This window comes from Ovis canadensis, chromosome 1 (genome assembly GCF_042477335.2).
Source record: "Ovis canadensis isolate MfBH-ARS-UI-01 breed Bighorn chromosome 1, ARS-UI_OviCan_v2, whole genome shotgun sequence".
Classification (NCBI taxonomy): Eukaryota; Metazoa; Chordata; class Mammalia; order Artiodactyla; family Bovidae; genus Ovis; species Ovis canadensis.
In genome coordinates this window covers 735,088-757,341 of record NC_091245.1, presented here as the reverse complement: position 1 = coordinate 757,341, position 22,254 = coordinate 735,088, and the positions used below count along the sequence as shown (strand labels likewise).

The following is a 22,254-nucleotide window of genomic DNA, read 5'->3' as shown; positions in this document are numbered from 1 at the left end:
CTGGCCTGCCCGTGGCCTCACAGGACAGGATGCGTGACAGGCTCACCTGTCGAGACTCACCTGTGCGGTGGGGACAGGAGGGACCTCTGTGAACACTCCCTGTTCTCCACCCCTCCTGCCTGTGGGCTCCTCTGCAGCAGGATGTCTGGCTGCTGAGCGTCTGCTATGCCTCTTCTCTTCCTGAAAACGTCTGTTTCCATTGCCCCTGGGGGTCTGGGCTGCAGGGGCGGCACCGGCTTAGTTTTCTGGAGCTGCTGGGCATTCCCCCGGCTTGTCTTCACTGTTCCCACCGGCGCTGTCAGCTGTGTAAATCCTGCCGTTCTTCCTGTTGTGTGGTATTCACGCTTGACTCCCTATGGCTGGTCTGGCTTGGTGTTTGTTCAAATGTTTTCACCGTTATTTTTTTTGAGTGGTTTGTATTGCTGAATTTTGATGTTATTTATTCTAGGTGTCAGTCCTTTGTCAAATATGTTTTTGAGAATTATATATATCTGCAGTCAGAGCAGTGATTTGATGAGCAAAGATTTTAATTTTGATAAAGTCTAATCGTCAAAGCTATGATTTTTCCAGTAGTCATGTATGGATGTGAGAGTTGGACCATAAAGAAAGCTGAGTGCCGAAGAATTGATGCTTTTGAACTGTGGTGCTGGAGAAGACTCTTGAGAATCCCTTGAACAGCAAGGAGATCAAACCAGTCCATCCTAAAGGAAATCAGTCCTGAATACTCATTGGAAGGACTGATGCTGAAGCTGAAGCTCCAATACTTCGGCCACCTCATGTGAAGAACTGACTCATTGGAAAAGACCCTGATGCTGGGAAAGATTGAAGGCAGGAGGAGAAGGGGATGACAGAGGATGAGATGGTTGGACGGCATCACCGACCCAATGGACATGAGTTTAACTAAGCTCCGAGAGTTGGTGATGGACAGGGAAGCCTGGCGTGCTGCAGTCCCTGGGGTTGCAGAGTCAAACACGACTGACTGAACTGAGCTGAATCAACAGAAGTAAAGTGAGTGTGTCCCTAATGCACGTTTACGTGGTTCATGTGTTCTTCCGGGTCCCTGTATGTGTCACGTGAAATGTGGCGACTGTGCCCCCCACTGTGTAAGCCCACCACACACCCTGCTCTTTGGGTACAGGTGTTGCAGGCAGGACCTTGCCACGAACTCTAAGTTGCGGTAGCTTTTTCTCTGAGCATCACATGCAGTTGATACTTTCCTGCAAAACCAGGGGCTGCATCTCAGTGTCCTGAACCCATACTGTGCAGCCTTTTGCTTTGTCACCACAACAAGGTTGGCCAGAGGGGAAGAATGCTGTGATGCAGGGTCTTCAGCAGCCTGGAAATTCCTGGAGGTGGTGCTGTCTGGGCACCAATCGTCTGGTGTGGCTCCTGGCCCCACCATGGGGGAATCCAGCTAGACTGATAGGTCACTGACCTCCAAACAGCCAAATGTCTCGTCGAAGTGTTCTGGGCACCCGTGTAACAGCATCTGGGCTGCTCACAGTCCATAGAATGTGAGAGTGGTCGGCTATACCTGTCTGCTTCCTGGCGGCAGGCAGCGTAATGATGACTGTTGAATGGTTTTCAGTTTATGTTGACAAACAGCCTCAGCCAACCCACTGAGAGAATAGTGCTGTCTGCATTTGGGGGCCCTTCGCTTTAATGCAATTAGGTTTCCCTCCCCCTTCAGCTTCCAAGCAAAGCAGTGGTTCCGCTGTTAAAAGTCTGACACTTTACTTGGAGTTTCGATTAGAAATTTCAGGGTATGGAATTGTTACATGGCACCAGGTTTCGGTAGGAATGATGGCTTCACATATGAGTCATATGAAATCTTCATAGTTTTACTGGAGAGCTTTACTGAAGCCTAGTATGGGGGTTTTGAGGATTTGTCCAAGACTGAGGAACAAAGAATAATCTTCAGATCTCCACCCACCCTGGTAAATAGGCATGAAAGTGAAAGGGAAAGTCCCACAGTCATGTCTGACTCTTTGCGTTTCCATGGACTGCAGCCTGTTCCACTCCACGGAATTCTCCAGGCAAGAGTACTGGGGTGGGTTGCTTTTCCTTCTCCAGGGGATCTTCCCAACCAGGGGATCGAATCCAGGTGTCCCACATTACAGGCGGATTCTTTACCAGCTGAGCCACCAGGGAAGCCCAAATAGGCATGAGAGCGACCCAAACCAAAAATATCACCTCCAGAGGCATTTCTCCTGAAAGCCCTGAAGTGGACCAATCAGCATTGCTAGATGGGAAGGCGGGTAAGTGAAGGTCAAGGGCACTGGCATCAGGAAGGACCTGGGAGAGGTGCGTGTGCACGGCTGGCTCGTTACAGGGTTACCCGTGCGTCACGGCCGACAGGCCTCTGCCTCTCGAGTCAGGACACTTCCTGACTGAGCCCGTGGGTGTTGGCGCTGCTGTGACCTACATGAAATCGATGCTCCAATTCCAAGTGTGGGTTAAAAAGTGGTCACTGTGGGTTGGTGATGGTGTTTCCCGGATTAAGCTGCTGACCGACTGGAAGGTCACAGAGGAGGTGTCCATCAGCGGAGAGAAGGCCCGCTCCGTCTGCAATGAGGAGGCCCGCTCCATTCATGGTGAGGAGATGAAAAGTGGCCTCGGGACACTCTTCCCCGCAGACTGCAGACGCCGGGCTCGGGGGGACCCGAGGGGCCTCCTCGTCTCAACCCAGGGCCAACCCGCCACCCTCCTTCCTGTAGCTGTCCCCAAGCCCCCCACACTCCCCACGCCTGCCCACTCCTCCCCACACCCCACCCCACCCCGCCTTCCTCTAATCCAGCCACCCTCGCCCATCCTTCCCTACTGGACCCTCCCACCTGCCAAGACCCCAGGGCCGGGCCTTCACCCTGCACAGCTCTGGGCCCGGGGACGTCAGGGGGGCCTGGTCCCCCACTCCGGGCCGCCCCCTCCCTCACCTTCGTCCCCTGCGGGGCACCAGGCCGCCCTGACCCATCACTGTCTGACCGTCTCCCTCGTGGGGTGGCTCATCCACTCCTGTGTCTCCCGCTGAGGACCCCACATTACCCCTAGGTGCCCAGCCCCCGCTCACACTCCTGCTGACCGTGACTCTGAAATCCGGGGACAGCTGCCCTACGACCCTGCCACCCCCAGCTCCATGGTGTCACCAAACCTCACGGTGAAGTGGGTGAACCAGTGGGAGGTGCTTCTCACTTGATCACAGACACGCCCACCTGACCATGTGTAACAAGACCCCACACAAGTTCTGACGATAGTTGAGGGTGAAATGCATGTTCTGGTGCCACTTTTTGGCATTTTAACCATTTTTCTCTCTCTTTCATCTGGGAGGTTTGCCTCTTCTGTTTCACTCACGTGCTGGTTGACTTTTTCTCAGGTTCTCTCCAGATTCGTCTCTGAGGGAGTGTCCTTTGCTTCCTGCTCTGAAAAGTTCCTCTGACTTTACTCTTTACCTCACTGAAGGCAGGGCTTGACGTCCGGGTTGGAGCAGACCTGTGGCCCTGCGGTCGCTCTGCCTGGGGTTTTCTGCCAATCAGGGCGTGTTTGGGCCGCTGACACGATCCTGGCTTGTTTCCGCTCATCCATCAGGTGCTGCTGCCCGTTGACTGGGGTTTACGAGCGATGACGTCTGTGTCGCTCGTACTTGGAGCTGCCCCATCGTGGGGTGCAGCCCACTCTGTCCCTGGGGCCCCATTCCTGTTAGAATGTGTGGATTGGTTCAACTGTCCCTGCAAAGAGTCGATGTGACTTAGCAGCTGAACAACGGCAGCAAGAGGAGGGGAGCCCAGCTCTCAGCTGGTGTGTTTTTAGCTCCATTTTGGAAAAAGAAAGACAAGATGGAGAGAAGCATAGCTGTCACCCTGAGGAGTATGAAGGCAGCAATGGAGGTTTTAAATGGCAGAGAAGTTGGTGTCCACACTGGAGGTAACACACGGCTGGCATTCGGAGGGAAGGTGCTGGAGACCATTACCCTCTTTGCAGTTCAGCGACCCCACAGGCAGGTCAGCCGAGTGGCCTCTGCCTGCTGCTCACTCCTGCCGTCTGGGGTTAAGTCTGGGGCTGCAGTTGCATTTGCCCACTCAGGCGGCCGTAACAGAGTGTTATGGATGTAGTGTGAACAACACACATTTACCGTCTCCCGTCCTGGAGGCTGGAACCCAAGACCCAGGTGTGGGCAGCACCGGTCCCCCTGAGGCCTCTCCCCGTGGCCTGTGGACGGCCGTCTCCTGCCCGTGTCCTCGCTTGGCCACCCCGTGTGTGTGGGTCCCTATGTCCTGACCTCCTCTTCCCACAAGGACACCGGGTCTATTGGATCAGGGCCCACCTGAATGGCCTCATTTAACTCAATTCTCTGTTCAAAGACCTTGCTGTCATAGGCAGGCCGGATGGGAGGTGCTGGGGGCAGGGCTGCCACACATGTGTCTGAGGGGCAGAATCTGGGCATCATGCCAGCCAGAGGCATTGTGGCCTTTGTGCGAAAGTGAGAGACCGGTATCCCCCACGGTTCTGGGGCTGAGCTCCCGGGGCAGAACCACGGCCTGCCTGAGGACTGAAACACTTGGGCCTACAGCTCCTGGGGAAGGATGTGGATTTGGAACTCGAGTTGGGACCTGGCTTAGTGTGTGGATGGCACCCATAGGCCGAGCAGACCCGCTCCAAAGTGGCCATGTCCTGGCACCCTGCACTAAGCCAGGGCTCCCAGAATGAAGCCTCTGCCAATTCCTGTTAGGCCAAGCAGAGGGTTTGTGATCCACGTGGTGATGGTTGGAGCTGGAGGTACAGTGCAGACTTGTGGGGACTGAGCACAGATGTGGGCAGGATGAGATGACACTTTCAGACATGTCTATGCACAGGTCAGCACACGAGTGTCCCTTCAGGCATCGATGCCTCGCTCCGAGTATCTTGGAGGTCCTTGGTGTTTATTTACTGGGCACCTTCCACCATTGCCTCGCACACACCAGCCGCAGCTGTGGGTGTTTGGGACCACCCGATTTTCTGTAACAGCAAAGAACATTTGTGGTTCACGCTACTTCTGCGTTATTCCCACATCTGCCCCCTTTGCCCTGGGATCACTAGATCTTCCCTGTTTACACCTCGGCCTCCCTCGTCGACGGGGTGCGTCTGCCCAAGTGAGCTCTGTTACCTCTGATCAGCCTGAGAGGCAGTGCGGTTCTGAGAACTCCAGCCCGGACAAGAGCAGTGGAGGGGCGCGGACACGGCCTTGGATCTGTCATCCCAGGAACAGACGTTGACTGTGGAATGGTGAAAGTGCCTGACTTTGACCCGGACTCTGACTCTGACCCCAAGCCTAACCCTTCCGATCTCATCTACCCCATGGACACACAAGCTCCTCTTTAGTGGGGAAGACTTTTACTTTGAAAAATACTCTGACAGTAAGGAAGGTTCAGTTACTCAAGAAACACCTGCCTTCAGGCCGTGTGTGAAGCATTTCGGGGGCGCATCAGGTGAGCCGGGGAAGCAGGCTTGGGGATTGCCCGGCCTTGTAACGTTCCTTCACTGGTCCAGGTGCGCGCCCAGCGCGGATGGGTACAGAGAACTTTCCTGCAGAGGATTCAGTCGGCGGAGGCGACTCACCGCCCTTGCGGGGCGGGCGGAGGGTGTTCAGGAGGGCGGGACGCGGCCGGGGAAGGGGTGCGGGCGGTCACAGGCCCGTCGGTCGGGCGCCCTCTCCCCTGACCTCCGAGTCTCCGCCACAGACACGGCTGAGCTCACCCGCCCCTCCCGCCGGCAGGAGGAAGGCGCCCGGAAAACGTCCACTTTGGGGAACTCTGTTTCTGGGGTCCGCCTACCTGAGGGCAGCCTCGGGGTCCGTAAGGGCTCTGTGCCCGACCCCGCTTCCCTCCGACGAGCGCTCGGCCCGCCGGCAGCAGCGGCCTCTCCGCGGTTGGCTCCGCGCTCGCCCGGCCTCCGCGCTGCCGGCACCGCCCCTCCCCGCGCTGCCGGCCCCGCCCCTCCCCGCCCCCGGCTCCGCCCCCGGCACCGCCCTCCGGCACCGCCCCTCCGGCACCGCCCCCGGCTCCGCCCCCTGGCACCGCCCCTCCCCGCACCACCCCGGCTCCGCCCCCGGCACCGCCCCTCCCCGCGCCGCCCCGGCTCCGCCCCCGGCACCGCCCCTCCCCGCGCCGCCCCGGCACCGCCCCTCCCCGCGCCGCCCCGGCTCCGCCCCGGCGTCTTCGGGCGGGGAGGGAGACCAGGGGGCGCTACTCCCCTCCCGGCGTGAGGGCTCTGCGCCGGGCCTCCCAGCGCAGGGGCGGGCCGGCTCCCTGCGGCCGGCTCTGGGGGCCTCGCTGACTGGGTCCCGCCCCTCAGGCCTCTCAGCTTCAGGGATGTGACATGAACGCCCTTTGTGGTGAGAAAGGAGGCGGAGGAGAGAGAGGAGAGGCTCACCCCGAGACCAGGAAAGCTGCAGCCGCAGGAGGGGGAGGGGGAGCTCCCGGGGGGGCGGTGGGCAGGGGCGGGGTGCGCCCACCCAGTGTGGGCCCTGCCAGGCGCCTGGCGTCTCAGGCCCCGTGCCCCTGCTGTGACGTCCGCTGGTCCCACTGAGACCCCACACGCTGCAGCCGCGGGCCCGGGCCAGACCGAGCGGGGGTGGGGGTCCCTCGGAGGGGCAGACCGGGCGCTGCCGTTCTCCCAGGCTCTTGCTTCTCCTCTCGGCACTTCCCTCTGTCACCTGTTTATGAATCTTGTCTCCCCAGACCCCCTCCCCGCCCCCCGCACCCCAAGCCAAGCCCAGGCAGCAGCTCAGGGAGGGGCCAGGCCACCGGTTACACAGCCACAGTGCCCGCCTCTCAGCTCAGCGGCCGCGGTGACTGGCAACAAGATGGCGTCATGACCTCTGGCCCCTCACAGGAGGCCCTGCGTTGGAGGGAAGGAGAGTTACTGACGTCAGTGGGCGGTGGTCAGGCTAACTGCCCTGGAAGTGAGCCTGGGGACCTGCAGGAAGGGGGAGCGGTGATCCCTGGCTCCCCTGAGCTGTAGACGCTCTCCTTGCCCACCTCCCGGTCATGTCCCCATCTCCCCCCCCCCCCATAACGGGCTGGACCTGGGCCTGTTCTACTTCCCCCGGCTCATGAGGCTCATCAGGGGCTCATATCAGCCCCCAAGAGCCAAGGTCAGCAGAGGGGGGACACAGTCCTGCCTTTTACTAGTGAGTACACGTCATATGACGAATGATGATTAAGTGCTCACAACAAATGCCTGGAGGATCCAGCGGCTTTCTGTAGGGCGCGTCCTCCTGCTTCAGGGGAGGAAGGCCCGTCCCTGGCTTCCTGCCGTCCCGGATCTCTTTGTGAGCTTTGCGCCTCCTCCGGGCTCTGGCATCTGTCACCTCCATGCAACATGGTACGGCACGCTCATCCGTGCCTAGTGTGCTAATTTGTGCAGTTTTTTAAAAAGAATTGTCTGCTCGTGTCCTCTGCCCGTTTTCCACTGAGGATTTGTGCTTGCTTCACACTTGCACACGTGATTATAAACACCTGCTTCAGGGGCAGTCCACGACACTGCATTTGATGGTGAAACTCTTTAAACTTCATATTTTGAGTTGACGGTGACAGGAACACACGTGCTGCCCTGCTGACCTTGTCACTCGAGGAGAACAGGGTTTCTGGAGGCGATTAGCAAGTGAACACTGAGGGTCTCAGTGCATTTGAACTACCCCTGCACCCAAAAAGATTTGAGCCGGTTGTCCATAAAATACTCCTGTAAATAACTACATGAAAATAGAAATGCATACTGAAAATTACTAGAGAGGGTGAGAAGATGCTGACCCCCAAACCACGCCAGAAGCAGGTTCCTGCAGTTGACGTTCAGATTAGTTCTAAAGTTTTTAGCTATCAAGGCAGAGACACATCATCTTCAAATGCAAGTGCATTCATTTCTAAATTCGTTGCACCAGCTAAGCTTCGGCCCAATTCTCATAAAGACTGGGAAAGTGACTTTAATCCTTCTAGAAAGTATCAGAGCCACCATGCTCTCTGGTGTTTAACTTTTTCCAGGCAAAGCAGCTCGCTGTGCCCTCTGGCAGCCCTCTGGCTTCATCTGACCTGAGCAGGCACACTGGTTCTTCAAGGGTGATTTTGTTTCTATTTATTTTTGGTTATATGATGTTGGCTTGAAGCACTGAGCAGATCTCCTGGGACAATTAAGCCATGTTCATTAGGAAAGATTTAGCTGAGTCCCCAATACTCTTACCTGGGCTCTGAAAGAATTCGGACTGCAGCACAGTGTGGGAGAGGCTGAGGTCAGGGTCGTCCAACAGGAACGCTTGCATGAGCGGCTGGCAACTGTTTTTACTAAGAACGAGAATGCGCGGCCTCTGTCGATGCGTATTGTATGCTAATTATCACCTTTTTTAAACTAAGAATGCCTGATTGCTAATGAAAGTAAAGAGACAAGACCCTTGGGTGTTATTAATGGCTCTGAAGAACCCATAATCTGTTGGTGTGCTTACATTTTAAAGATCAAAACTTATAATGAAAGCAGATAAGAAAAGAGGCATATTCATGTTTATCCAATTAAATCAATTTCTCTCTTTTGTGTTTAACTATCACAGGGGTCAAACCCTATGGTTTTCCCAGTAGTCACGTACAGATGTGAGAGTTGGCCCCTAAAGAAGGCTGAACACTGAAAATTGATGCTTTTGAACTGTGGTGTTGGAGAAGACTCTTGAGAGTCCCTTGTACAGCAAGGAGATCAAACCAGTCAATCCTAAAGGAAATCAACCCTGAATATACATTGGAAGGACTGGTGCTAAAGCTCCAATACTTTGGCCACCTGATGGGAAGACCTGACTCATTGGAAAAAACCCTGATGCTGCAAAAGACTGAAGGCAGGAGGAGAAGGGGACGATAGAGGAGGAGATGGTTGAATGGCATCACTGACTTAATGGACATGTGTGGGGCCCTAAATGGGAAACCTTGAAAAAAGAAGGGCTAGCTTTGCGGTTTAGAGCTAAGATGGCGCCTGGCAGAAGAGATGAGGGCGTGGCCTAAGTTGTTTGTTAAAACTTTTGATTGGCCTCTTGATTTCCATGCACGTGGACAGTGGGTGATACCATAGACTGTTGTTACAATGAAGCGCATAACGACTTGACCTTTAACGTGATTGGTGCAACTATGGCATATTACAATTTGACCTTTAACGTGATTGGTGCAACCCTCGCAAAACCCCCTTGCTTGCCTATATAAACCAAGAGTTTGTGGCAATAAAGCGGAACTACTTAGACGGAACCCCTGTCACATCTGATTGTCTCTCGCTGGCGGAGGGGCTGGGTTGGGGGACAGCAGGCTCACCTCTCCTTGGGACCCCTCAGCTTTGCTGAGGGAAGTTCCACTGCCTCTCTTTCTGCGGAGCGCCCCCTGCAGACATGAACTTGAGCAAACTCTGGGAGATGGAGGACAGGGAAGCCTCACATGCTGCAGTTCATGGGGCTGCAGAGTCAGACATGACTCAGCAAGTGATCAAGCGTCAGCAAACTATGAATCCTGGCCTGAATCGAGTCCATCGGTGTTTGTGTAAATAAAGTTTTATTGGCACTCAGCCATGCTTGTTGGTCGTATCCCCTGTGCTACTATGAGCTTCAAGGGCAGCCCTAAGCTGCTGTGACTGAGACCACATGGACCTGGAGAAGTTTACGCCTGGCCCTTTGCAAGAAACCGTGCTGCCCCAGCTTCATCATGTAGCTTTCATAGCTAATCTAGGATTTCCAGCACTTACCCTGATCTAGCACTGGAAATACAACGGTGAGGGAAAGCCCCTCATGGGCTCCCTCAGGCCCTGAGAGAGACACGGTCAGACCCCTCCCACAGGAGGCTGAGCGCCGTGGTGGTGAGCATGAGGAGCAGAGGGTCCTGGGTGGCACAGAGGGCTGACAGGCTAGTGAGGGGCTGGGGACACCTCTGCTTAGAGTTGCAGGGTGAGCAGGCGTTCTCCAGAAGACAGTAACAGGCTGGGGCAGAACGTCCCCGTGTCTCAGCCCTGGGGGCAAGGAGAGACCCTGGGGCACTCGAGGAGTGGAAGAGGGGAGCTGGAGCCTGGAGACAGCCTGAGCTCAGGGCAGGACAGAGATGGTAAAGGCTGAGGCTGAGTCCCACAGAGCCCACTGATCATGGTGAGGACGTTATTCAGACCAAAAGGAAGTCATGGAAGGTTTTTAGGTGCAGGCCTGATGTGACCAAGCATCACTGTGAAGCGTTACTCCTCGCGGCAGCGAGAAGAGTGGATGGCGGTTTGTGAGCGCTGATACGGGCCGGTCGTTTTCTACTGCAGTAGTCCAGGCAGGAGGACATCATCCCTGGACTGAGCAGGCTCGGAGCTGCAGAGAGGGGATGACTCTTGCTGCTCATCCCTCCCTCCATCCTTTCATCATCCACATACCCATCTACGCATCCGTGGACCCACACACCGACCACCGTCTGTCTACCCATCCACCCATCCAGCTGTTCATAGTTTCACCCCCACCCACCATCCTCCATCCACCCACCCACCATCCTCCATCCACCCACCCACCATCCTCCATCCACCCACCCACCATCCTCCATCCACCCACCATCCTCCATCCACCCACCCACCATCCTCCATCCACCCACCCACCATCCTCCATCCACCCACCCTCCATCCTCCACCCACCCACCATCCTCCATCCACCCACCATCCTCCATCCACCCACCATCCTCCATCCACCCACCCACCATCCTCCATCCACCCACCATCCTCCATCCACCCACCATCCTCCATCCACCCACCCACCATCCTCCACCCACCCTCCACCCACCCACCATCCTCCACCCACCATCCTCCACCCACCCACTCACCCTCCTTCTACACTCACCATCCATCCACCCTCCACCCACCCACCCACCCACCCACCCATCTGTCCCCTAGTGCCAACCAGGTCCTCCCACATGAGCTGCCCACATCTGCCCCACATGGCCCTGGTACAGGGCCATGCACCTCTGTGGAGGGGGAAGGGGCTGAGGCGATGGCAGAGACCCAGAGGCTGGTGCTGGCCCATCATGGCCTGGGTGGTGTCTGGGGTCAAACTGGAGTGGCCAGAGCCCACGCCTCTGAGGTCAGCCTGTGTGCAGTCCCTGTGGGCACGTGCACTGCGGAAATACAGACCCAGGGCTGACCCCTTTGTCAGAGGCAGCAGGAAATAGGGTGTATCAGAACCAATAGGCTCTACTGTCTATTGTCGATCAATTATCTATTATCTGTCTAGAGACTGCTTTATGTTAAGGAAATAGCCCACCCAACTGTAGGGCTGGCAAGTAAGAAATCTGCAGGGAAGACCAGCAGCTGGAGACCCGGGGACAAGCTGATGCTGCAGCTGGAGTCAGGCTGTGGTTGGGCACAGACCCCTCTTCCTTGGGGAAGCTCAGTGTTTCCTCATAAGGCCTTCAGCTGACTCGAGGAGGCCCCTACGTTATGGAGGATGACCTGCTCTACTCAAAGTCTGCAGACGTAATTATCAGTTCCATCTAAAAACATCTTCATGGTGACGTCTAGGTGGTGTTTGACCCCAAACAGTCCTGCGGTGCTATGGTCTGAATGTTCATGTCCACCCAAATTCATACGTTGGGCTCCTAACCCCCAGAGTAATAGTGTAAGGAGGTGAGGACTTGGGGAGGTGATGAGTCATGAGGATGGGGCCCAGTGAATGGGGTTAGTGCCCTTATAAAAGAGACCCCAGGGAGGTTACTGGGAGAGGTCAGCATCTGCAACTGTGAGGCCAGCCTTCACAGGAATCCAACCAGGTTAGCACTTTAATCTCAGGCATCCAGCCTCCAGGTTGTGAGACTTAACTGCTGTTTATAAATATCTAGCCTATATAGCTTGCCATAGAAAGACACACAGCCTAGCCAAGGTGACATAAAATAAACCATCAGGTATGGGTTTAATTGCCACCTGATTTTTACATTTTCCCAACGGATCAAAAGTTTTCTTTGGGATGGATTATTCTCCAGCCTGAGGTTGGTACCTAGGCGGGGACACATCAGTGAAGTGTGAGTGGCAGGTGGGGGGTGGGTGGTCGGTCCAGCCCTACGGCCACGGTCCTTCATGGTGATGCTCTCGTCCAGGACTGAGCTCTGAGCCCTTGGCCACCACCTATTGCCAGCACAGGGCGAGGGGAGGGGACAGCCCGAGGAGACGCCCACCTGCCTGCACTGGGTGGAAGGGGGCCTGGAGGTGTGTAGCTGGGCCACACGGTCCTGTTCAGAACATCTCACCCCACTGGTGCCTCTGCAGCCCACGTGGAACAGTGCAGATTCCAGAAGTTATAAACGTATTTTGTAGCAGTGACATTTAGAAAGCAGGAGGCATTTAGCTTGTGCTCACAAAGAGAAGATGCTTTATTGTTGATGATTATCTGTTCTTTTTTTTTTTGCCAAGAAATAAAATAGGAAAGTATTAAAACCTTTCCAGTTTTGTATTTTATCTGAGGATTCATCTATGAAGAAACATTGAATAAATTGTCTTTGCAACCAAAGGAAAGACTTCTTATCTCCTTGCATTTGGAGTAACTACCCTGTGTCTTGCATTATGGTATTAGGAAATGGACCAGAAAGCATGCTGATTGAATATCATTTTAGAAACAAGCTCATAGGATGTGTTTGGCACCCAGCTCTGCTCACTGAAGCAGTTTGGCAGGAGGGACAGGATGGTGGGAAGTCGTGGCTGGAGCGTGGGAAGGCCGCATGCAGACTGCATGCTGGTGGGGAGGTTTCCTGAGGCTCTGGTTCCACTGCCATGGACAAGGCTGGGAGCCCGGGAGCTCAGAGTAGATCCTCACAGCCCTGGCTCCTAAGCCAAGAGACACAGAAGCACAGAGACAGAGAGAATGAGACAGAGATAGGGAGAGGGGCTCCTGGGGGCTCTGTAACCAGGAGAGCGACCCCATTCGTGGGGTTCCACCCACACGACCTCCGCACCTCCCCAAGGCCCCACCTCCTGACAGCAGGGCCCTGCCCACCGCAGCACAGCTGCTGTCTGGTGCCTCCCGCTGCCCTTGCCCGAGGCGTGGTGAGAGCCCAGCTGGAGAGGGAAGCCAAGGCAGAGGAAGGCACAGCCCTGTCCCCAAGCTCACGCACGGCTGTCTGTGTCCCCAGGGACGCTCTCAGCTCAGTTTGCTCAGTCTGGAATCTGAGATCACGTAATTAAAAGCAGAAAAGCAGATGGTATACACGGAGATGTCAAGGGCTTCTCCCGTGGCTCAGATGGTAAAGAATCTGGCTGCAATGTAGGAGACCCAGGTTCAATCCCTGGGTCAGGAAGATCCCTGGAGAAGGGAATGGCAACGCACTCCAGTATTCTTGCCTGAATTCCATGGACAGAGGCATCTGTTAGGATACAGTCCGTGGGGTCGCAAGAGTCTAATAAAACTAAACCACCACCCCACCACACCAAGATTTCACCTTTATTACACAGTTGAGGGTGTGGGTCTCTCAAAGGAAAAATATATGCAAAGATATATCTGACTTAAATGAAACTATCTTTTGTTTTCAGGGTGAAAAATGTGAGGTGTCAAAACATGCCTGAATTCACATCTGTAAGATCTCTTTTGAGACCTCAGTTTTTCTTAATTATTAAAGCTGTCATTTTAAACAAAGAATTAAACAAGAGATAAAGATTGAAATTTTGCCCACAGGGAAATAAAAGCACTCTGAAAAGGATTAAGAGACTCTGCTCTTCACACTTTGGTCTATTAGGGGCCAGGCGCAGGAGTCTGCTTCTGTGTGCGGGGTGGCCGCAGAGGGGCAGTGGAGACGCGGCCCTGCCTGCGGTCCAGCTCCGCCCAGCGGAGCGTTGTATCCCGGGCAGCCCAGGCTGGAGAACCCGGCTGCGGGGGCTGTGGGGGCTGCCGGGGGCTGCGGGGGCTGCGGGGGCTGCGGGGGCTGCGGGGGCTGCCGGGGGCTGCCGGGGGTGGGGTGGGGTGGGGCGGGGGCAGGCCGGTAGGTCGGCCTCACCATGAGGACAGAGACCCTGGATCCCGGAGACAGGACAAGAATCGAGTTACTCTCAGGGGGTGACCGGCTTGGGACCGGGGGCCCAGGACTCGAAGCAGGGGAGGCAGGCAGCTCCCCCTCAGGAGGGGCTCCAGGCAGCGGCCCCGAGGGGGGTCACCAGGGCTCCTGCCCGGCCTCACACCCTGCGTTCAACCCCAAGGAAGCCGAGGGCTGCCTTCCCTGCGTGTCGATGGCCGCCACCCTCTCCCAGCCCCGCTCCCACAGCCGGGCTCTCCCCCGCGGGACGGGGCGGGGGTCCACTGCGCACGGCCGCCTCCTCCAGGGACAGGCCTTTCCCTGGTAGGGACCAGCCGGCTGGCTGCTCCAAAGCCCCCAGGTGGGCTGGGACTGCTCCCACCCGGGGCCGGGGGGCCGGGAAGGGAGGACCCCGGCTGGACCGCGCAGCCGCCTTATCACTTCAGTTACTGTCAAGACTCTCCCAGACTCGGAGGCCTGGCCTGGGGTCTCCATTGTGCTCGGGGTGGCCTGTGCCTCCCCGAGGATTGAGGAGCTGGGGGTTCCCCAGGCACCTGGACTCACCTGGAGCCTGACCGCGGATGCCAGGTCCCCCCAGGCTGGGCCCACAGGTGGGCGCTCTAGGTGAGACCCGCTGGTGTGGAAGGGATGGAGAGGAGCAGAGTGCAGAGCGGCCTGGGGTCCTCGCTTCTCGGGGGCTCACACTAGTGTGTAAAGGCACACTGGTCACTTCCTAGGCCTGTGGAGAATCATGGGGAAAATCCCGCGCCTTGGCGGCTGGTGCTCCTCTAACTCAGTCTGCAAAGGGGCCTCACAAGGCCCTTCTGGCGGAATTCCTTTCTGCTTCCCCAGCAGCTACTCCACATGGCCAGGCTGCCCCACTCCCAGGTTCTTTCCCAACTGAGGCAGCGCAGAAGCCAGTCTCTCCTCTCACAGAGGGAATCGTCTGACCCACTGGCTCCATCTCTTCAGCCTCCAAAAACCTGCACGCTTTTCCTCCCGGGCATGAGAGGGTGTTTCTGTCTCCTTCTCAAGGACACCTGTCCCGCATCCTCCCCACCTTCCCCCCGTGCTCCCACCGCGGCTGATTCACATTCTGTCTCTAATTGCACTTTTCAGTTGTTCGGTCGCTGAGTCATGTCCAGCTCTTTGCGACCCCGTGGACTGCAGCACACCAGGCTTCCCTGTCCTTCACTGATCCTGAAGTTCGCTCAAACTCATGTTCATTGAATGGATGATGCCATCCAACCATCTCCTCCTCTGTCGTCCTCTTCTTCTGCTCTCAATCTTTCCCAGCTTCAGTGTCTCCAAATGAGTCTGCTCTTTGCATCAGGGGGCGAAAGTACTGAAGGTTCAGCTTCAACATCAGTCCTTCCAATGAATATTCAGGGTTGATTTCTTTTAGAATTGACTGGTTTGATCTCCTTGCTGTCCAAGGGACTCTCAAGAGTCTTTTCCAAGACTCAGCCTTATTTATGGTCTAGCTTTCACATCCATACATGACTACTGGAAAAACCATAGCTTTGACTATATGGACATTAGTCAGCAAAGTGATGTTTCTGCTTTTTAATATGCTATCTAGGTTGGTCATAGCTTTTCTTCTAAGGAGCAAGGGTCTTTCAATTTCATGGCTGCAGTCACCATCTGCAGTGATTTTGGAGCCCAAGAAAATAAAGTATGTCACTGTTTTGATTGTTTCCCCACCTATTTGCCATGAAGTGATGGGACCAGATGCCATGATCTTAGTTTTCTGAGTGTTGAGTTTCAAGCCAACTTTTTCACTCTCCTCTTTCATTTTCATCAAGAGGCTCTTCAGCTCCTTCACTTTCTGCCATCATTGTGGTTCAGTTCAGTTCAGTCGCTCAGTCGTGTTGTGACCCCATGAATCGCAGCACGCCAGGCCTCCCTGTCCATCACCAACTCCCGGAGTTCACTCAAACTCACGTCCATCGAGTCAGTGATGCCATCCAGCCATCTCATCCTCTGTCGTCCCCTTCTCCTCCTGCCCCCAATCCCTCTCAGCATCAGAGTCATTTCTAATGAGTCAACTCTTTGCATGAGGTGGCCAAAGTATTGGAGTTTCAGCTTTAGCATCAGTCCTTCCAAAGAAATCTCAGGGCTGATCTCCTTCAGAATGGACTGGTTGGCTCTCCTTGCAGTCCAAGGGACTCTCAAGAGTCTTCTCCAACACCACAGTTCAAAAGCATCAATTCTTTGGCCCTCAGCCTTCTTCACAGTCCAACTCTCACACCCATACATAACCACAGGAAAAACCATAGCCTTGACTAGACGGACCTTAGTCGGCAAAGTAATGTCTCTGCTTTTGAATATGCTATCTAGGTTGGTCATAACTTTTCTTCCAAGGAGTAAGTGTCTTTTAATTTCATGTCTGCGGTCACCATCTGCAGTGATTTTGGAGCCCCCCAAAATAAAGTCTAACACTGCTTCCACTGTTTCCCCATCTATTTCCCATGAAGTGATGGAACCAGATGCCATGATCTTCATTTTCTGAATGTTGAGCTTTAAGTCAACATTTTCACTCTCCTCAGTCACTTTCATCAAGAGGCTTTTTAGTTCCTCTTCACTTTCTGCCATAAGGGTGGTGTCATCTGCATATCTGAGGTGATTGATATTTCTCCCGGCAGTCTTGATTCCAGCCTGGGCTTCATGCAGCCTGGCATTTCGCATGATGTACTCTGCATATAAGTTAAATAAGCAGGGTGACAATATACAGGCTTGACGGACTCCTTTTCCTATTTGGAACCAGTCTGTTGTTCCATGTCCAGTTCTAACTGTTGCTTCCTGACCTGCATACAGATTTCTCAAGAGGCAGGTCAGGTGGTCTGGTATTCCCATCACTTTCAGAATTTTCCACGGTTTATTGTGATCAACACAGTCAAAGGCTTTGGCATAGTCAAGAAAGCAGAAATAGATGTTTTTCTGGAACTCTCTTGCTTTTTCCATGATCCAGTGGATGTTGGCAATTTGATCTCTGGTTCCTCTGCCTTTTCTAAAACCAGCTTGAACATCAGGAAGTTCACGGTTCACGTATTGCTGAAGTCTGGCTTGGAGAATTTTGAGCATTACTTTACTAGCATGTGAGCTGAGTGTGATTGTGCGGTAGTTTGAGCATTCTTTGGCATTGCCTTTCTTTGGGATTGGAATGAAAACTGACCTTTTCCAGTCCTGTGGCCACTGCTGAGATTTCCAAATTTGCTGACATATTGAGTGCAGCACTTTCACAGCATCATCTTTCAGGATTTGAAAGAGGTCAACTGGAATTCCATCACCTCCATTAGCTTTGTTCATAGTGATGCTTTCTAAGTCCCACTTGACTTCACATTCCAGGATGTCTGGCTCTAGATGAGTGATCACACCATTGCAATTATCCGGGCCATGAAGATCTTTTTTGTATAGTTCTTCTGTGTATTATTGCCACCTCTTCTTAATATCTTCTGCTTCTGTTAGGTCCATACCATTTCTGTCCTTTATCGAGCCCATCTTTGCATGAAATGTTCCCTAGGTACCTCTGATTTTCTTGAAGAGATCTCTAGTCTTTCCCATTCTGTTCTTTTCCTCTATTTCTTTGCACTGATCACTGAAGAAGGCTTTCTTATCTCTTCTTGCTATTCTTTAGAACTCTGCATTCAGATGTTATATCTTTCCTTTTCTCCTTTGCTTTTCCTTTCTCTTCTTTCCACAGCTATTTGTAAGGCCTCCCCAGATAGCAATTTTGCTTTTTTGCATTTCTTTTCCATGGGGATGGTCTTGATCCCTGTCTCCTGTACAATGCCACAAACCTCATTCCATAGTTCATCAGACACTCTATCTATCACATCTAGGCCCTTAAATCTATTTCTCACTTCCACTGTATAATCATAAGGGATTTGATTTAGGTCATACCTGAATGGTCTAGTGATTTTCCCTACTTTCTTCAATTTAAGTCTGAATTTGGCAATAAGGAGTTCATGATCTGAGCCACAGTCAGCTCCTGGTCTTGTTTTTGTTGACTGTATAGAGCTTCTCCATCTTTGGCTGCAAAGAATGTAATCAATCTGATTTTAGTGTTGATCATCTGGTGTCCATGTGTAGAGTCTTCTCTTGTGTTGTTGGAAGAGGATGTTTGCTATGACCAGTGCATTTTCTTGGCAAAACTCTATTAGTCTTTGCCCTGCTTCATTCCGCATTCCAAGTCCAAATTTGCCTGTTACTCCAGGTGTTTCTTGACTTCCTACTTTTGCATTCCAATCCCCTATAATGAAAAGGACATCTTTTTTAGGTGTTAGTTCTAAAAGGTCTTGTAGGTCTTCATAGCGGAGAAGGCAATGGCACCCCACTCCAGTACTCTTGCCTGGAAAATCCCATGGATGGAGGAGCCTGGAAGGGTGCAGTCCATGGGGTCGCTGAGGGTCGGGCACGACTGAGCAACTTCACTTCCACTTTTCACTTTCATGCACTGGAGAAGGAAATGGCAACCCGCTCCGGTGTTCTTGCCTGGAGAATCCCAGGGACGGGGGAGCCTGGTGGACTGCTGTCTATTGGGTCACACAGAGTCGGACACGACTGAAGCGACTTAGCAGCAGGTCTTCATAGAACTGTTCAACTTCAGCTTCTTAAGCGTTATTGGTTGGGGCATAGACTTGGATTACCGTGATATTGAGTGGTTTGCCTTGGAGACGAACAGAGATCATTCTGTCTTTTTTGAGATTGCATCCAAGTACTGCATTTCGGACTCTTTTGTTGACCATGATGGCTACTCCATTTCTTCTGAGGGATTCCTGCCCGCAGTAGTAGATGTAATGGTCATCTGAGTTAAATTCACCCATTCCAGTCCATTTTAGTTAGCTGATTCCTAGAATGTCGACATTCACTCTTGCCATCTCTTGTTTGACCACTTCCAATTTGCCTTGATTCATGGACCTGACATTCCAGGTTCCTATGCAATATTGCTCTTTACAGCATCAGACCTTGCTTCTATCACCAGTCACATCCACAACTGGGTATTGTTTTTGCTTTGGCTCCATCCCTTCATTCTTTCCAGAGTTATTTCTCCACTGATCTCCAGTGGCATACTGGGCACCTACTGACCTGGGGAGTTCCTCTTTCAGTATCCTATCATTTTGCCTTTTCATACTGTTCATGGGGTTCTCAAGGCAAGAATACTGAAGTGGCTTGCCATTCCCTTCTCCAGTGGACCACGTGCTGTCAGACCTCTCCACCATGACCCGCCCGTCTTGGGTTGCCCCACAGGCACGGCTTAGTTTCATTGAGTCAGACAAGGCTGTATTTCTAGTGTGATTGGATTGACTAGTTTTCTGTGAGTATGGTTTCTGTGTGTCTGCCCTCTGATGCCCTCTTGCAACACCTACCATCTTACTTGGGTTTCTCTTACCTTGGGTGTGGGGTATCTCTTCAAGGCTGCTCCAGGAAAGCATAGCCCCTGCTCCTTACCTTGGATGAGGGGTATCTCCTCACCACCGCCCTTCCTGACCTTCAATGTGGGATGGCTCCTCTAGGCCCTCCTGTGCCCACGCAGCCACCGCTCCTTGGATGTGGGGTCTCTCCTCCCGGCTGCCGGCCCTGGCCTCGGGCATGGGGTTGCTCTAGATTATTGATGTTCCTACCAGAAATCTTGATTCCAGCTTGTGCTTCATCTAGTCCGGCATTTCACATGATGCACTCTGCGTATAAGTTAAATAAGCTGGGTGACAATATACAGCCTTGATGTAGTTCGATGTTCCATGTCTGGTTCTAACTGTTGTTTCTTTCTTTCTTTCTTTCTTTCTTTCTTTTTTTTTTTTTGGTGTAGAACATTTATTTATTTATTCCATGGAACACTCAAAGTTTAGGTCAGAGGGAATTTTAATCAAAGAATTGTACATTTTCTTCCCACATATATCACTTTGTATTAGGAAATGACATTGTGATCCATTTCACTACAATATTGCAAAATATTTACAAGAAAATATTAAAAATAACTCAAACATGAAAGGCAAGATGGGGTGAAATAAATTGGTTTTTCCAGAAATCTCTACTCCAGTGCCCACAGCACACAATAAGAGAGCCAAAACAAATAACAAAGTTCCCCTTGATCACAAGTTTCCAAGGAATTAGAGTAGGGGAAGAAACCTGATGAAAATGATGGTATGAAAGGGGATGGATGTTATTAGCAGCACTGCTTCAATAACCAATTTATTTTGCTTGAAATACCCTCTCTTTTATATGCAGTAAATTCTGAACAAGGCTAAACTTTAAGATATTCCTTGGAATGAAATTAAAAATACCCTGACAGTGAAAGCAACTCTTCCACCTAAGCTGAGTAAGAGCCTCTTTCTCCATGAACCACTGAGGTGAACAGAAGGCTGACCTAGCATCCAAAGCTGTCACACCAGCCCTTCCATCTCTTTCATGAAAGCCTCGTGGACATCGTCCTTAGTCTGCATGGACACGGGAACAGATGGGCCAGATTTGGGTGCTGTTTTGGCAGGAGGCACAGCAGAATCATCCTCCGACTTTCTCCGGGCAGCAGCAGCAGCCCCTTCATTCTCCTGACGCACCCGCAGTGCGGCCGGCACGAATCGTGTGATCGCTGCCTTGGGATTAGTGGTCTGTGGCTTGGCATTGACGGTTGCCGTGGCTTTCGTCTCGATGGTGGCTGCGCTTGTGTCACCCGCCTTGGGCCATGGATCAAGTTGAGGGGAGCACTTAGAACCCCCGGCTTGGGTAAGGGAGCTGGTGGGAAGAACCCTGGCGGGGCAGCTCCAAGAGGAGGCACCAGAGGTGGGCGCATCATGCCAGGACGGCGTGGAGGGATACCTGGAGGTGCAGGGGGAGGTAGCCGCGGTGGGGGTCCCCGAGGAGGAGGGCCAGGAGGCGGACCTGGGGGTGGGCCTGGAGGCAAAAGGCGGGGCAGGGGCCCTCAGAGTCCTGGCACTCCAGGCAGTCTCAGGAACGGAGGAGCTCCTGGATGTGGTCCAGGAGGAAGGCCTGCAGGTGGTCCAGGTGGCCGTAAAGGTGGAGCAGGTGGTGGTCCAAGAGGAGGTGGTCCTGGCATGGGGGGTGCTTGTATTTGAGATGGAGGAACAGACTGTGGAGGGGCTTGCTGCCGGGAGGCTGCAGACGTGCTGTCAGAGAGAGATTCCTCCTTATGCTGTTTCTGTGATTGCTTTTCTGCTTTGGAATCATCCCAGTCTTCATCATCATCCTCTGAAAATTCCTCGACTTCTCGTCCCTCCTCAGGGATTTCCTGACCTGCCATTCGAAGCATCATGGCTAGGAGAGGAGTCAGCTCCTTCATGTTCTTCTTCTTCCTAGATTTTCCAGGCATATCTGCAAACCGTACAATGAGACCTGTTGTTTTGTTTTTTCTTCATTGTTGTCTCTCTCTGTGTCATCACGGTGCACAAATGCACCCCCTTCACTTTCTCCATCTGATCTGTCGCTGTCGCTGTCTTCAGGACTGTCGTCATGCTTATCCTGCTCCGTGTCTTCCGGATAGCCATCGTCTTCACTGGTGCTAGAAACATCATCGTCATGACCCCACTGAGCAAGTTCAGGACTATATAACATGCCCTCATCTCGCCTCCGAGCGGGAAGATCTAGGGCAAAGCCCACTTTGCAGCCATACATTTGTAAGACTTGAGGAGGAGGTGGGCCCGGGGAGGACCTGGAGGTTTCCTGCCAGGGGGCAAAGGTGGAACACCATGTCCAAGAAGAGGAAGTACAGAAACTGCCCGAGTTGGAGGTCCATAGGCTGAGGTCTTCTTAAGGATGGAGGGTGGCTGGGCCCCAGGGAGTGGAATGTCCTGGATCACGATGTTGGAAGGAGCGTGCGGCATACCTGGCAGAGGAATACTCTCCACTTCCACATGCTGGGCATTCCTGACAGCATCAAACTACTGGCTAAGTTGAGCCCTCTTCTGTTCATGTTCTACTTCTAGCTTTCTGAATTCTTTGTAAAAATCTGGATTCTCTTTCTCATAGAGTCATAGAATACGTTCAAATGTTTCACGTAGCTTTTTACACTTCTCTTTCAGCACTTTCTCATTTAACTGTGGCTGCTGCACTGGGTTAAACTCCATTTCATCCAGTTTTTCCAAGTCCTGGATAATTCGTTTGGGATCCTTCATTTTTAAAACTGCAGCTCGTGCCATTGTGCGCTGCCTCTTGTTTAAGCCTCTTTCCGAGCTTCTTTTCTGGCTTGGGCTGCAGGGTTCATGATATTCCCGCTTTTGGTGGAGGACTTGGCTCTCTGCCCCAT

At 53.2% G+C, this 22,254-nt stretch overlaps 2 long non-coding RNA genes and 1 pseudogene across 3 annotated transcripts; 1 reads left to right on the top strand and 2 right to left on the bottom strand.

The window, feature by feature from the left end:
• Positions 1 to 1,836: 1,836 nt before the first annotated feature.
• On the bottom strand, positions 1,837 to 5,804 carry LOC138445304 (uncharacterized). The gene is made up of 3 exons (XR_011258809.1): positions 5,422 to 5,804; positions 5,138 to 5,246; positions 1,837 to 4,989 (listed from the first exon to the last, which is right to left on the bottom strand). It is a non-coding gene; the product is annotated as an uncharacterized lncRNA (long non-coding RNA).
• A 366-nt stretch (positions 5,805 to 6,170) lies between these two features.
• LOC138445346 (uncharacterized) lies at positions 6,171 to 9,242 on the top strand. 2 transcript variants are annotated; one of them, XR_011258825.1, is made up of 2 exons: positions 6,171 to 6,364; positions 8,567 to 9,242. It is a non-coding gene; the product is annotated as an uncharacterized lncRNA (long non-coding RNA). The 2 variants fall into 2 exon arrangements; XR_011258851.1 differs by having other exon boundaries at positions 6,171 to 7,356.
• Positions 9,243 to 20,377: 11,135 nt separating this feature from the next.
• Positions 20,378 to 22,254, bottom strand: LOC138428676 (WW domain-binding protein 11 pseudogene; annotated as a pseudogene).